The sequence below is a fragment of the Aulonocara stuartgranti genome, assembly GCF_965226115.1.
Source record: "Aulonocara stuartgranti genome assembly, chromosome: 22".
In the NCBI taxonomy this organism is placed as follows: domain Eukaryota; kingdom Metazoa; phylum Chordata; class Actinopteri; order Cichliformes; family Cichlidae; genus Aulonocara; species Aulonocara stuartgranti.
The window spans coordinates 33,376,025-33,385,365 of NC_138957.1; positions in this window are offsets into that span (position 1 = coordinate 33,376,025).

Sequence of the window (9,341 nt, forward strand, 5' to 3'; positions counted from 1 at the left end):
GACTTTTTACATCGTGCACCAGCTGCAGCCATGACCGCTCATGCTAGCAACAGCTCATTTCTACAAAATATAAAACTGAACTTCATGAACTAGACACTCGGAGTTTAACAGGAGCTCAGCTATGTCCTCACATCTTTGGGTTAATTTTATTTTACTGATGCTTAAACACGTTCTTATTATAAAGTGTGAAACGCTGTGGATTTGTCAGATGGCATCTACACCTCACCAGTGTGCACAAAGGACCCTTTGGTGACACTCTGTGACACAGTGACGCCAGCAAATAATGGTCCTGCAGATCAAAGAGAGTCATAGAGGTTGGAGGGATGGAGGCAACATGAGTCACAGGATTATCAACCAGGAGACTGTCCCTGATGTCCCATTTGGACCTTTGGGTTCTTCACTTGCTGAGTTGATTGATTCACTTTCTTCTTTAACTTGGTTAGCTTTAGGTAAAAAATTGTGTTTTGGATTTAATGGCACCATTTTCCAACAATAACGCTGTGCATTGTAATGGGTAATGTAACCCTGGGACAACTGTAATGGGTTTATACGTGATGAATAGCTCACTATTCCCATAACCCCGTGCTCCAAAAGACGCCTTAGGCTTGACTGCCAGTATACCAGCGGCAGTGACACATCTTTGATATCCTGGGAATAGGAAGGGTCTGGATTCAGATAACAGTCGAACTGTGGCTGTGGCTTAACTATTTTCTGTACTGAGCTGAACTGTTGATCATATTCATATTTTTCCATGAGCATCGGACTCAAACGTGCCTCTTATCCCCCAAAACCTCACAGTATGCAGTTCGATATTGAAAGTATGCAGAAAAACATTTCAGAGATCAAAAATCTGTGACAGTCACTGCTGTGGACACACTTCATAGTTTTTAACAGCCAGTTTCATTTTGTTCTTCTTCACAGCTGGTTAATGGACACACAGCAGTAGCCCATACACTGGTTGCTTGCGACACTGCCCCCTTGTGACAATATGTAAACAATGCTCTCCAAAGCTGTCCATAAGCCAGGACCGCTTCAGTCATGTTTCTGCCTCCAGTCAAATAGAGATCATCTAGATTGGCCACACCCTGGCAAAGTCTGGACATGCAGGAAAAATGTACATTTCCTGACTGGAGTGTCCTTGTGATCGCTTTGATCATTAGCAGATTGAAACAGTCACCAACATTTGCACATTTTGTACCCCATATCATATCCCTGCTATTTCCCCTGGCAACTGGCAGCAACCTCCCAACCACTTGCCACCTGATCAAGGAATACACAATTTTCCCTAGAAATTGGCTGTAACTGGGAGCTCGCTTAGCAGTCTCTAGGGTTGCATGAGTGGAAGTTAGCAATCAATTTCCAAGCAACTGTCCGCAGGCTTCAACAACTGCTTCTAACCAATCAGGGAATTCACATTTTTCTCTAGAATCCACTGGTTATCTGTTTGTCACCAACCAGTCTCTACCTGGGTGACTGGGTGACCACTAGTCATTGGGTGGTGGAAACCAGTGGGTCCCCAAACTCTACTTTGAGAACCAACTCTGAAGCATTTAAATTGTTATTATAAATACGCCTAATTCTCTACTTAATGAGCACAAGCTGCCCTGTGTCCTCTGACTGGTGGACTGATGCTGACATCCATGATGTTTACAAAAAACAAAAACAAGTACACATTTAAACAGTTTGAGTGCCGAACATTATGAAGTGTGACTAGTTTAAATTCATTTCCATGTGAGGACAGTAACAATAGATGTCTGATGGCCTGATCTATTATCAGTGGAAATACATGGAACTGGTTTAGACTGGGCAAAGTAATGAAGCATTTGATCCCACGCTGAGCACAATGTTCAAAGGGAAAACCCAAATGCAGACAAAAACCAGGTCGGACTTCAAAGGGCACTTTAGTCACTAAAGTGCATTAGGCGCTGCACATTGATGACAGGAAAAATCTAAAAAGGGCAAACAGGACAAATACAAGCAGGAAGCCAACAAAAGAGGAGCAGGAACTGGAGGGAGAAATGATGACCAGCACAGACACTCATTAAATACACATCAGGGAGGGAACGATAATAAGGAACAAGCAAACTCAGTCAGGAGGAGAGCAAAGGGGAAAGAGGAGAATAAGTACAAACATAAACAACAATTATAAACCGTCCGTCAAAATAAAACAGGAAGTGATTGACAATGATATTATAAAATGCTGAAAACGTTAACTCATAAAGACAGTGAGATAAAGTCATTTAAGAGCCAGATAGAAAACAAGAAAAAAACAGCAAAGATTAAATTTAATATCATTCAATTTTACCCCACAAAATTATCCTGTTACTTTGCTAAACTGCTGGGTGATTAAAATATCTAATTCTTTTCTTCAACATTTAACTGTTAAACGTTTAAACACATCCTAACACACCCCGATGCCTCAAGAACCTTTACTGCACATTCAAATCTGTCATTTCTGAGGCTCAAACAAGTTAGACATATAACTGAAAAGGCCCAACGACGTGACATCCTGGTGTTTGAGAAGTCAAGACAATAACACCAAACATTCTCATTTCCAAATGTGACTCAGGATCTTTGCTGCATTTTCTTCCCCATCTAAAGCTTCTCTCCCCTTTTTTAAATATGTGTCCAAAAATGTATAAAGCTGTCGTTTTCATCAAATTCATTAATTAATTCAATTCAGTTTTATTTGTACAGGCAGACCCTACACAACACAGGTACGCAGAGTGTTCCTAAAGTGCACCTCAGCAGTAAGTTGGTTCCACCCACACATACACCCACCCACACCCATTGCCTCCATCCTGTCCGTCACCTCTGGGCAACCGCTGCCCCACTTATTTACACTCTCTGTGCTTTCATGTGCCTGAGCGATGTTTGTTTACTCCTCACACGGTGCAAACCGCAGCACGACATATGGAGATGTGACTCCATATGTCCCTGTTTTGCTGTTTGCCAGCGTGACGGCTGCAGAGACTCGCTATCTCCTTCTTCTTCCTTGGCCATGTGCGCTACATTTTAACACGACTTAACCGAGGTCAAAGCCTGCAGATGTGTTCCCTGTTTTTTTGAACATTTCTCTTTACAAGTTGTGATGTCTCAAGTCCTTTTTTTCTGAAGCTTATGTGTGAAAAGATTTGAGTTTGTGCAAGCAGTCGTGTGTGTGTGAGGAACATAATATGAGTGTTGAGCTGTGTGCATGCAACCATATGTCACTATCTGGTACTTCTAATGCGGCACATTTTTTAATTTGTATTTTTATTATGTAATTGAACATTGTAGTCTCATAAAATGTGAACTTACATAAAAAAACAGTAAAGGAAAATCCTCTGAGATGTACTCCCTGAAACCCTGTTTAATTAAATTTATCCAGTAGGTCTTCTTAGGCCTCAGTCATGCAGGCCTAGAGAGTGGTTGGTGACTCAGCGGCAACCACTTCCATTATTCCCCAACCAGTTGGCATGTGGTTGCTGGCTGTTGCTAGGTCACATGGTCCTGCATCAAAACCCTCTGTGTGATTGCTTTGGTCATCACCACATTGCCACAGACGCACATAGTTTTCATGAAAGACGCCAACTTATCTGCAAATATTTGTTAACAACTTGCCGAGCAGAAACTTACGCGATACACAATCTAATGTTTGGTAGCAAGTCAACATCTTCCAGGTCAGCAACCTGCTGGTTTTTCTGTGAATTATAAAATCATAATGATGATGATGAGGTCTGCAGTTCTTTAGATGTTGGTCTGGGTTCTATTTTTGATGAGCTCTGGAGATATTTTAATATGCCAGCCATCCGGGGCAGTTTTCTAAATTAGTGGATAACAATTATTTTTTTCCACTGAGGGCCAGGTGGGTTGGGATAGCTTTTTTCCCCCTCTTTATAAATTAAATCATCATTTAAAAAAACTGCATTTTGTATTTTCTCAGGTTATAATATGCACAAAAAGAAGAATAAGAAGAAAGAAATCAGGAAGGAGGAAGATATTAAACAGAGACAGAAAAAGCTGCAAATAACACAAAAAATATAAAAAGTGAAGAAAATGAGACCAAAGTCAGAGAGATGCTGATTCACACTGCACTAAAATCGGGGGCAAGGGTACCTAGACCCGGGGCTTAGAGTACGCTTGGGGAGTGTGATCGTGTGTACAGCGTCTCTTTATGTCTGTCTCCACGTTGGTTGAGTGTGGAGTGAGTGCATTTGAGAGCATGAGGGTGGGAATGGATGTTTGTATATGTGTGTGCCTGTATGTCTGTGTCTATATGTCAGGTTGGGTATCAGACGCCACCTCTCTGGGAACACCTCAGGCCCTCCAAGGTTTGGAGGCCTATCTCCACCTACCACCACTTCCCCTGCCGGTGGCGGACTCCCTCAGGTGTCGGTGCGTTGGTGGTTCTTTGTGTCTGGGGGTGGGCGTCCAGGTACACACCGGCTCACTCCTTGGCGGCCGCTTATCGGGGCCTGGGGCTCGCTCGGGCCCCTTCGGGGGTGGGGTGCCCCCGGCCTCTCGGCCTGGGGCTCGGTCACTCAGGCACAGCTGGCGGCCGGCGGAGCTCACGGGCGCGTCACTGCAACTCCCCCTGGCTTCTGCTCCGCGGCTGCTGAGTGAACCCTCATCTGGGACTCTCCTCAGCTCTTGCTGGGACAGTGGCGCGGCTGCCCCTCTGTTGGTCTTCCATGGTCTCTTGTGTTCTGGGGGCCTCTGGATGTCTGGAGTTTTGATCTCCTCCATACCTGCTTCACACCCTGGAGGACGGGGCTGTGGCCCCCCCACACTCCCTAGCAGATCGTTACATGGAGAAACCTTTGGAATACAAGCGCGCTGATCCACACAGGTATGCACACGGGTGTTCACTGCTCGTAGACCCAAATTACACCTTTCTTGGCCGCTACTTCGAAGCACATCTGTCCTGCGTGCTGCACAACAACATTGAATATTTAGTATTTACTGCTGTTTACACTTAGCTAGATTAATGTGATGGTGTTGTGTTTAGTATGTTGCTTTTTTTTTTTTTTGTCTTTTTTTGCTTGTTTTCTATTTTTCTCTCAACAGGTGATCCAGGAGATTTTTATTTTTTTTCTCCCCCCCTTTCTCACTGTCCCTCTCCCCTTCTGTTTTTCCTTTCCTTCCTCTTTCTTTCTCCCTTTCCTATCTCTCACTCATGTCTGTCCCGTCTGTAACATCTGAAAATAAAATATAATAAATAATAAAAACAAAGATCGACCAAATGGACCAATACGGCAATGCCACGATGATCCATTTGGCAAAGTAAATCCATTGGGTATCCTTGTTGGTCTTCAGACAACAATTCTGATGGCTAAAGAACCAAATGGGACAGGCAAAAAAAAACAAAACAAAAAAACAAAAAACTAAAATCATCAGTAAACTCTCTGTTTGGTAGATTATGGTTGGTTATTCAAAGTGGAATTTTTATTCCATAAATTACTGAAATTGCAGATTCACCCAAGATTAATATTACAGGCAATTTTGGAAATTATTGCAAATTAGTAGAAGTCTCCAGGTAACACCAGTAATATGAAAATTAGGCTTTAGTGAGAATTCCCACCGATGTGAGTTTATTAAACACCTCCAGCTTCACAGCATTAGCTGGATGACCTATATTTGGGCCTCCTGGGCACACATTTAGGCACTTGGCTCAAATTTGTGCAACTAATCATTATGCCCAACCTAACAACACTTTAAAGTCTGTACTTTTCCCCCACCTCATGATCCTGGTGAAGCCAAAAGGAAAAACAATCAAGTTTTTTAGTTGTTTGCTACACAACGGCTGTCCTCAAACTGAGCTCCGTCACTACTCTCTCTTTTTCTTTTTATCTGCCTGTTTGTAAAAGTCTGATCTGGTTATGAACTAAAGAAAATACGTAGCCTTGTCAGCTTGATGTTTTTTTGTTTTCTTTTCCTTCTTAAACTCAGAGTCATTATTTGCAGAAGTGATTTTTCTAACATTACTGTGCACAGGGACGTTTTCAGTACCATTACCATTCAGTTCCGTTCAGTTCAATTTTATCTATTTAGCCACAAATCACAGCAACAGTCACCTTAATGCACTCAACATTTGAAGGTAAAAACCCTACAATAAATACAACTATGGCCACAGGTTGCCTGGTAACAAAGAAAGCATCGTTCACTGTGCCATAAGCTCCTGTAGCAGAATCGTCATGTTTATAAGAATCATAAACTAGCATCAGACATTTTCCAACGATACAAAGAGTCGCCTCTGGATGATAATTAATAATTATTTGAGTTATTATTGTGCTCCACCACTTCAGGCTTCACAGGAGAGACAATTTTCCCCTTCAAATTCACCGTGGCATTTCTCCCTCGGGTAAATTACTAAAGCCGACTGTTTTCTCAAACACGTCTGGTATCAAACAGCTACACAATAGCAAACCACCGATTTCACTTTAACTGATACAGCTTTACCCAACAAAAGAACACAAGAGTGGTATCAGTGAGCTCACTGCAGGAAAACGGAGTAGCACTCTGGGCACGTAGGCTACACCTCCACCTCCTTCAGCTGCTCCAATCTATTTATCATTAGAAAAAAATAATGTATTACCAATCCAGAAAAATCCAGAACATTTTTCTGTCTGAACGTGTTACAAAAGCTATAAACTCAAGAACAAGTGTTGGCAAAATTTATTTTTTATGAAAACATTTCAGATCTCTGGGATTCAAACTCCAAATGGACTCCAGTTACACTAAAATGTATTTCTCTTATCTACAGCTGAAGCTTAGATAATTTAGTCAACAGAAATATTTCAGACTTTTAGGTGAAGCTGAACAGAAAAGCTCATTTTTGGTCTCTAAAGCTGATATTTTAGACACAACCAGCACCTTAGCATACAAGTTATACAAGTTTGTGTGTTTCTGTGTGTTTCTGTGTGTGTGTTTGGTCATGTGTGCGGGTGACGCACTCACTGCTGGCCAGAGGACACTTTGACTCATTCCTGTCTGTTGACTGTACTGAGGTCTGGCAGGTCCACCACTGAGAGCAGCCCTGCGACGACTGTAGCGTCAAACATCACCCCCGCCCCAATCTGCCGCCTCCCACCCCCCTGCTGCCCTGGAGGAAGTGATGTAAAGGCTGAACACAATCAAAACACAAGTAGAAAACCAGGGGAATGGAAACAAAGAGAAAGAGATGTGCACATTTAGAGGAAACCTGGTGACCCTTCACACTCCTGAAGGATTTTATTTTACATTTAAATAGTGAAAAGTGAACCAAAAACCTGAAATCTACATTTAAAAACCTAAAAAAGATTCCTCTCAGGTTCCCGAATACCTCGCAGCATGCAGGCATTCAAGCAAACGCCATCTTTGCGGTGACCTACATTTTACCGTCTTGACGCTCATCTGTTCAAACATGTTACTGCAGAGATGACTGTTGGAGGTGGTGGTGCTGAAGCAGATATTGGAAAATGCCCCAAGAAAGTTTCCCTGCCACGCTATCAGATCCTGAAGTGCCCGAGGCTCGGAAACAGCTGCTAACTGCAAAAACCACAGCTTCAAAAATCGCTCAGCCTCCTCCCTAACAGACACGCTGCTCTCAGAGCAGATCTTTCCCAACGTGGAGATGGGAGAGAAGAATAGGATGCGACACAGGTCGGGAGTCAGTGTGCACCTCGCATTAGGTTATTCCAGTCCACAGTCACTGATTGGAGAGTGACGTGAAAACAGCCTGCGGGGGAAACTAAACTATGACTCAATGACAGAACATCGCATCAGAGCAGGACAGCAGAAGAAAGCAACAAGCTGTCCCACAATCAACAGTCTTCACACCAAACAAGGCTGTAACAAGTTCAAGAGCAAAAATGTCCACAGAGGACTAAAGACTGGATACACTTATTTTATTATAAGATAAATAAGATATGGGGGCAACTTTAAGCTTATTCTTTAAAAAAAAAAACACCCACCTAAATTCTCAAAAAATTAATCAAAGATGTTATAACTTAGCCTGAACATAGATATTTATACTCATGTATCCGTCTAATTGAAAAATTGTTACTACTTGGCTACGATGTTAACCACCGAAGGTGAGAACACGTGGAAACCCTTGGGACTAAAGAAATGAAGCCAGTGCCAAAGACACAAAAGTTCAGTTCCTCTGATGGTCACTTGGACTGGTTAACACGTGGGTTCATCTTCATAGACTCCCAGATTAAAATGCACAAATGTACCATTACAGAGGAAATAAACATGATTAAAGCAAAAACAGTTCTCTAATGATAGTTTCCCCATTAACTACATGTTAGGTGACGGATTTTTGGAAAGCTCTTTGTTTGGATGCTTGTAAGGCTTAAAGTCAGGGCTGCAGCTGCTTTGATAGACTCACCTCTGCTAACTCACTCAGTCATCTGACAAAGCTCCACTTTGTCTTTGCTGTTTGTGCTTTTTAGAGCCTTTTAATGGAACAATCTGACCATCAACAAAGTTTGTGCTTCAGTTTGTGTTCAGCACTTCTCACTCTCTTCCAAATATGGTCACTTCCTCCTCTTCTTCTTCATCTTCTTTCAGTTGCTCCCTTTAGGGGTCACCATAGCAAACCATCTACCTCCATCTCACCCTATCCTGAGCATCCACCTCTGTCACACCAACCCTCTGCCTATCCTCCTTCACTACATCCATGAATCTCTTTGGTCTTCCTCTTTTCCTCCTGCCTGGTAGCTCCATATTCAATATCATTTGTCCAATATATCTACTCTTCCTCAGGCATACACGTTCAAACCATCTGAAAATTATCTCCAAATGATCCTTTATGGCTCCAAAATACGAACATAGTGGGAGTCAAAGTGGGTGCAGAGTCTAAAACCAATGCACTTGCTTTCTCCAGTATTTTTTACAATGTGAACATACTTATCCATTAAAAAAAATCAAATCTAGGTAAAATTGCGATTGTACTGGGTTTTTTTTTTGTTTTGCTTTTGACCAATTGCAAGTAGGTGAAGCAACCTTTAGGCCACATGTGTCGAACTCCAGGCCTCGAGGGCCAGTGTCCTGCAGGTTTTAGATGTGTCCTTGATCCAACACAGCTGATTTAAAAGGCTAAATGACCTCCTCAACATGTCTTGAAGTTCTCCAGAGGCCTGGTAACGAGCTAATCATTTTATTCAGGTGTGTTGACCCAGGGTGCGATCTAAAACCTGCAGGACACCGGCCCTCGAGGCCTGGAGTCCGACACCCCTGCTTTAGGCAAACCACTTTTAATCACAGGGCAGCTGCACAGCTCCCCTGGATGGAAGCAACCTGTCACCAAACAATCACAGGCCAACTCTGACTGACTGATAAAGATTCTGATTTAATTTATAACCACAGCAAGAATC